The sequence below is a fragment of the Pithys albifrons genome, chromosome 5, assembly GCF_047495875.1.
Source record: "Pithys albifrons albifrons isolate INPA30051 chromosome 5, PitAlb_v1, whole genome shotgun sequence".
Taxonomy (NCBI): Eukaryota; Metazoa; Chordata; class Aves; order Passeriformes; family Thamnophilidae; genus Pithys; species Pithys albifrons.
Genome location: NC_092462.1, coordinates 51246260 through 51254389, shown reverse-complemented (window position 1 = coordinate 51254389; position 8130 = coordinate 51246260).

Genomic DNA, 8130 nt, shown 5'->3' with positions numbered 1-8130 from the left:
GGATGGAAACTGTGATTGCCGTGAGAGAAGAAATAGTTATTATGGAGATGAGGGGAAAAAATGGCCTTTGTAGTGTCCTTGTCCCTGAGACTGAGAAAAATTCAATACACCTCAAAAGGCACATGTCAGCGTTCCCCTTTGTGCAGAAAAATCAGGGAGACATGACAGCCCCTTGAATAGTAGGATACTGCCACCTGAAATCTGGGTTCTTCTCTGCCTGAAACTGCCATGCTGAAGCAACCTAAGGTCTGTTTGACCTTCTGTTTTCCTCTTCAGAAAATACATCCGTTGTGGCTAATTTATCATCATAAAGAAAAGGAGATCACAGAATCTAAACTGCTCTGAGAAATGCAAAAGAAACACACAGAGAAGTTTCTGAGCCCACACTTATGGACTATGGAGGGGTTTCAGCACAGCAGAGTTTCAGTGGGATTGCAGCCCTCAGAACACACACGCCGTCCCTTTACCTTCTCCCCTACCTGAGGACTGAGGAAGGAGAGTCTTTAGAGGTCTTTCACCTGTTCTACCCACAATAGGTATAATTTTGCTGGAGACTTTGGGGAAATTCATCAATCATATCCATCTCTGTTCCATGCCACTCCAGCTAAATACCTATGAGAGCTTTTCTCCTCTCACTGCATTTCAGCTTCAAAATAAAACTAAGTGACTCACAATATATGGTTTTATTCTTAAAAGTAGCATGCTGAGTAGATCTTATTTAATTGGCTGAAACTTCTCAAAAGCTGTAGGTCCAGAAAAATCTCATAGGTTGAGATATGTCACAAGGCTCTTCACGCTGGGCTAAGACTACTTTTCATTTCAGAGCACCATTGTGACTTTGGTTCAGTTGGTCTTTAATTCTCATATACTGGCATTACTGGCATGTATTGCCATTTTGAGGTATTCGTCCCCAGACCTGAACAGATTTTTCTTCTTTAAAATTATATATTAGAATGATTTACCCATTACAGCTATTTTCACTCCTTTATGGGAGTGCCAGGCTTAACACAGAGCTCCTCTTGCCTTTCTGTATCTCTTGCCTGGTCAAGAAGACTCTTCAACTGTACCAACAGTTTCACTTAGACAAGTCTGAGCGTGAAAGAGCAGTGACCTCAGCACTGGCAGGGAATTAACTCTATAATCTAATAGGCTTTCTTTTTCCATTTCTAAATAATGAGATTCTATTAGACCAAAGTGTAGTCGCGCCATAATGGTAATTTATTGTATAGTATATCTGAATTTTGCCTTTTATATATCATAGAGAATTACAATGCAGTTATATAATTGAATCTTCTCTTGTATCATTAATATTTTTCTTTGTTTAGAGAGACCCCTTTTTGTTTAGAGTTCACATGTAACTGGGTTTTGAAATTACAGGGGGTTGAATGTGCCCATTTTTAAGTGATTAAATATTTTCATTTTTATTACTTTTAAATATGTTGTAAAGTAATCTTTAAAAGCAAAATACTTTAAAAGCATTTTATACTTAAGACGTCTTATTCAGATTATTCTGGAAAATTTAAAGACAAATACAGTCATAGGTTAGTGTATATACCCTAAAATCTCAACAACAACAAGATGTCATGGTCTTTGAAAGGAAATAATTGAGGTTAATTCCCACATTGACATTTAAATGTATTAGTGGTATGCACCAGTGAAAGTATTGATCAGTGAAAGAAATCAGCAATAGTAGGAAAAATTAATCACTTTTGAAGATGTATTTATCTTCAGCTGTGGAATGTAAGTCAGCCAGGATCGAAGTTGACCCCATGAATAGAACAGGGAGTACTACCACCAAACAGAAAAGACTATGAAGACATGTAAATGAAGGAAATCTGTCAGTGCATGCTTTAATTTGCTATTATATTTTTAAAATAGGGAGTGATGTACAGCCTAAAACTTGTAATCTACAGTTTGTAAAACCATTTCGGGAACTCAATAACAGCAGGTGTTTAGAATACACAAGAAATTTGTTGGTGGAAAATTTTTGTTAAAGATCTCATCTTCAATAAGTGGAAGTTGGTTTACACCCTGAAATGGGTGGGTTTATGTCAGGAATCTTTCAGAATATTTTATTAACTGCAGCTGTAATGGCTGGTTATTCTTACTTGAGAGCTTGTATTTTTTCAGGATTCAGTTAAAATCTTGACATCAATCCAATCTTGTGGCAATGCATTTCAGTTTGATTATGTAGCAGCTGGAAGTATCTCCTTTTACTGGTTCTAATCTTGCTTAGACGGGACTCAAATGATCACACTGTAATATGTTATCCTACCTTTTTTTTTTTATCTTAACCAACATTAGGAAAAAGGTTGAGCGATGCAGTCACTGAAAGGTGAGATTTAATGGGTCAAATCTAACTTCTTCAGTTTTGTCAGTGTTTTAGTATTCATACTTAATATTATACCATAGCACTGTGTAATACAAATTATTAATACAAATAATTTTTCTACCTCTCTTGAATGATCAGTGCCCTTGGACCTTCTTAACACCTTTCTGTGAATGCCACCAGATTTGATAGGCAGTGAATGAGCCCAGGAATACTTTAGGAGTGCTACATTCCCAGTGGGAATTGAATATGATGGGAGTAAAGGGCTTAGATGTCCATCTAGAGCATCCTCTTTTACTGCAGCAACACAAAACTGCTCCCACCATGTTTGCCTATCTTTTTATCTCCATAGAGGTAGTCCTAGTGATAATTAAATCTCTGTGTTTAAAGCATCACCGGTCTAAAGTAGGCTGTCACATAATGCAATACAAGTGCATGCAGTAGCAGCAGATGGAGTTTTAACTGCCTCTTCTTCTTCCAGATGTAAGAAGACTTTATTGCTAAAAATTAGGAAACACCTAGTTTTTTAAGAAAGTGTATAACTTTTCAATTAAAGTGAGAGGGAGTTGCTCAGATGTTTCATCCGAGTTGTGGTGGAATTTTGTTTGCAGTATTACCTGTGAAGACACCTGAACTGCTTATTTTCAGAGCTCATCCCTTTTTTGTAACCTTTTTAAAGATAATAGAGCAAGAATGTGTTGGTAGCTGTTTCTAGAAACAGTCTGATATTGTGAAATCAATACAGGTCGAAGAGCTCTTGAATTCTCCTGAACACTGCTTTGAGATTATTTTGAACTGTGATGCCAGACTCTGTAAGTCATAATGCAAAAAGAATAGAAAAATAGGAATAACCTGCAGCTTGTGGCAACCTGAGGAATGTATATTTGCGTATCTACATTGCTTTGAACTCCGCTAACACAGCAATAATAAACCTCAATGAGAATTAAAGTTTCCACCTTGTAGCAGCTCTGCTATCTTTCCCCCTGGTCCCCCATATTATCTACAAAGATGAGCCAATGCACCCAAGGACTCACTGAAGCTGAATTGTCCTCTTGATTCTCTGAAACAGAGTCCTACAAGTCCACCATGGTGGAAAGCTGCACAGAGCATCACAGAAGGAAGGCAGGTCAACAAGGAGCCCTATCCAGTCTGTTCATGTAGCCCACAAAAGGGAGAGGTGGAGACAAAAGTTTATTCCTGGCTCTGTTTGGAAATAAACACCAGAAGGTAACTAACTGCTGGGTGCCACAGCTGGCTGTTGGTGGCTCAGCTCCCTTGTCATCACGGAAGGGAGCAGATAGAGAAAGTGTTGACAGATGCTACAGCTGCATGAATGCCCTGGTTCCTGGCATGACTTGGGATGGATGAGCCTTTTCCCTTTGCTCTTCGAAGTGTAGATGGATATTAACAGACCTGAAAGCACAGGGTTTTGTGGCTGTATCTTTGGGCAGGGTCTGCTGCAGGCAGTATATTAGGAAGTTTCAAGAAGTGACCTGATTTCAAAGACATTGAGTACCCACAGCTCCATTTGGGCACTCTGCATCATGGATGACTCTGAAAGGACTAACCCAAGCTTTCCCAAATCCTATGTCCATGGCAGATAACCAGTTCTCTTAGCCGTTGGTCTCACTCCAGTCACTTCTTTTCCTTAACCAAATAACCACATAAAGTTATAAAATACATATTTTGTTCACTGGAGAGATTTTCCTCTTGAAGGAAATTAATACATTGATTCTACTTCTATAAACATCTTTCTGTGACACCATATTGAAGTGAATGCTCCTGAAGATCATGTCTACATGTTAAGCCTCCTGATAGAGGCCTTAATGCTGACACTAGATTTCAGATTGCTGGAAAGGCACGGTTTCTCTCACTTGCACTTCCCAAGACTGCATTGAACATTTATCTAATGCAGTCAATAGAATTTATATGCAATTTAAACACTCTTTGAAGCAACAGGAGATGTGATTGGCATTCCCTTACTACCTCTCTTTCAGAAATGAATGGGAAGAAGTATGACCTTAGCCTGCCGTAATAGTATGAAATGATATTTCTTTTCAATTTCAAAAATTTTAATTTCCTCTTGATATGATAGTCATGACAAGAATCAACCGAAAAGATGACTTCCTCTCTCCAAAAGAAATTTCCAACCTAAAATATCAAAACATGAGCTTTATTTTCACAGATAAAATTACTTGAGATGTTTCTGGATGAATTCCCCACAAATCAAGACGGTTTTCCTCTCAAATAATTTCTTGGCCAACTTGATGAACTCTCGCATGAAGTACAAGGCACAAAGTTGTTTTTCTAAGATGAAGCCATGTTTTAGTACCACCCTGGATAAAGCCACCAGTTTATTTCATAACAGTCATTGGCTGATATCTTGTAAAAGACCAAGTGAGACTGATGGCAGAAAAAGAAGGCTTCATCTCCTTCATATCAGCCTTCACAGTGCTCATCTGCTTTACCGGTGATGAGGGTAATCTATAGATAAACGTTTGACTCTTAATGATTCATGCTAAATGTTCAGTAAGAGTTACAGACAGGCAGTAGTTTAGTCAGAATTGCTAGTGAGCTTCATGTCCCGTTCCCCCTCTGTACAGTGAGGATCCTTCCCATATAAAAAAAAATCCAGATTTTGACTTCAGAGAGAGCTCACACTTCAGACCACAGGAGTAAGTTGCTAGCCTTGACTGGAGTCAGGCTCATTTAGGGGGGTCCTGCTAGGTACACTTTAACAGTGTCAAAACAAGGTGGGAGGAAAAGAGGATTTAAAAATATATTCTGATGGACCACAGGCATTTCTCATGATATCTTCTTTTCCCACTGGTTGGTAACAGTTTGATAACTCTACTAAGTAAGTGTAAATATATAAAGATTTAACAATTTAGACACACATCAACTGCATTTTTCCTGTATGCTAGCATTATATTCTTAAGTAGCAAAATTAAAGTTTGTATTATCATGCATCCATCCAAGAGATTCATACTGCAGTCAGGAATTTCTGTTTGTGTATTGGAGAGAAGGAAGTGAAAGTGTGTGCAAGCGCCAAATACAACATTAGACCTGAAGTCTAAGTCTTGGTATTTAGAAGAGCAGACAATGAAACATTCGAGTTGCTTCAAAAACACTGTGTGAATATTTACCTCTGAACTCTTAAAAACACAGTGTGGGTTCATACTGAAATTGAGTTGAATCATGAAACAAGTGATTCTTTATTTGAACAATGTCAGGGGTTAAAAGCCACAAAAATAAGAAACTCATTTCTTTACTGCAGTATCTTTTGGCTTCTTAGGTCCTTTTGCCCAGAGCTCCTCACTTTATGAGCCCCAAAACATCTTTTGGTGTTACGGATCAGCTCGCCCATTCAACCTTCACTGGTGCCACTGGTGTGCAGCTTTTTAGTATTATCTTCCTGCTTGGGCTTCTGCTGAGTACCTATGGTCCTCCTGTAGCTTCTGTGCTTATAAAGATCAGCAACAATCCTGTAGGGTATTTATTTAACTAATACTTCTTATCAATCTCCTCCCTTTGCAAGGAAACTTCACAGATTTTCAAACTATACGTTTCTTCCTGACTGAGCAATCATTAAGTTTGATGAATTAACCATTCCAACTGGTCTCCACAGGCACATTGGTCCTTACAAATAGTGTGTCCCATGTGCCTCAGGCCTGTTACAGTTCCCTGTGCTGTGGGGGTGACCAGAACATGGCTTGGAAAGTGGCTTGGAAAAGGATTTTTGGGTCAGTGACAAAACAGAAGTTTCCGAAAAGGACTAATGAGAAGTTTAGATGCCTGAGTAGAAAATTGTGATCAGAAATAGATATGTGATCTTAGCTCTGTGTGAACCATTATTGAGAGAGACATAGCAGTGCTTGGTACTATCCTGGTATCCTTTCTGCAAGGCATCTTCAGAAACAGGAGAAACCTTTGGAAAAATTTACAAGTTTGAGTTTTGGGGAGTCTGGGAAATGTAAAGAACACAGCCTATTTAGTTTACAAGAAAATAGGTCATAATGCATATCAGTTTACAGTGTAGTGAAAGAGAGAGAAGGCCTAGCAGACAATACAGCTATATTCACTTTTGGAAACTGAAGCCTTCAGATTAGAAATAAAGCCCAAGTTTTAGCAGACAAAATAGTGAACTTGGCAAAAAAATGCCCAAAGAAATAGTGTGTTGTCATCTCTTAATGTTTTCAAATCACAACCACATGCCATAAAATGAAAGATTAACATCTTCACACTTCAAGGCCTGACCAGGGGACATATCTTTAAATTACCTTTGGTTGGTTGCTTGCATTACTGGTAATACAAGTCTCACCTTCTCGAAAAGCTCAGAGGTCACTTCAGCCATGGTCTACAGCTCAGTAATTCATAGAGACAGTCCATCTACTTTTAATAAAGATATTCTTAAATCATGAAATTACTTTTGGAAGAAAAAGTAAAACAGCAAAATCTGCTCACATTATAAAAAACATATATTCACAAAATGCAGTCAGGGTTTTGTCCTCCATGAAATACAAGGCATATTTTATTACAGCATTCCAAAACTGATTATTAGTGAAATCGCCCTATTTGCCACATTTTTAATAGTGCTCTCCCCAGCCCCCCAAGTCATGTAGATGTTGCTCATTGCATATGACAACGGCTTTGCCAAATTTGCTTCTCTGCCAAACCCACAAACAGACTATTTTCTTTTTTCTTTTTTTTTTTTGCCTTTTTTCCACGGACTGTGCCAGAGTCACAGAGTTCATTGCCCTGGCGCCCCTGTAGCTAACCCAAGAGTGTCTGACTGCAGGGGCGGCCCCGAGAGGCGGCCCCGGAATTTGTGGAGACCCCGGCTCTTCCCGGGGACAGGGCCCATCCTTGCCGGGGGGGGTTCGAGGGGAGCGGGATGCTGGCTTGGCTTGGCCTCGCGAGGCCGGATGTGCTCTGCAACCCCACGTGGGGGCCCCGGCACGTCGGTCCTGCCGCCCGCTGCTCTGCCCCGTCCCGCTGCTCCCGCTGCCGGGCTCTGAAAGCAGCACTGGGCCCTGGATGTGAGGCCCCTGACAGACTCCTGGCCCGGGTCGGAGCCGAGCCCGTGGCCGCGCAGCCCCCGCGGTCAGCCCTCTCTGCCCTCTGCGCCCGGATTCAGCAGCAGAAGGGTTTGCAGAAAGCTGCAGAGCTGCGAAGCAGATTTGACCTTCCACGTGTGGGTGTAAAGGCTGGAGGGATGCTGTGCCCACTGGCAAACCAGGCCTGTGGTTTGTGCCACTTTGTTTTCTTTTTCACTGATATCGCTTAATATTGACCATCTCCTGTTTCCGAGGTAGTGGCAAAAGGTCAGATTTGACGCATCTTCCTCCCCACAGTCAGCTCTTTGCAAATAATTAATAAGGGCACAATTAGGCAGTAATGATGGGACCCGCAGTTATGGTCTTCCTTAGGGTAAGGGAGATTGATGCTGCTGAGCACATCTCCTTTTGATGACTCAGTCGAGGTTCTGCGATGTGCCCCTTTTCTGATCTCTGTCAGAAATAACCCTGAGACATCCCCCCAAATAAAGCCCGAACAAGATGACGCAAGAGCGCTGTAGCTATGTTTGCTTTTGGCTTTTATTATCAACAATCAAGTAATGGTACACTTTTGGAAAACTATATGCACATGTAGAAATATTTCCCCTTTTAAATAGAAGCATTCGTTTTAACCACATATAAATTAATCTGAAAACCCTGAACATAATTTATGACCATTATGCTCACAAACATATTCCAACAGGTAGGGAAAAGAAAAAAATGAGACGACATGCAACCGATAAC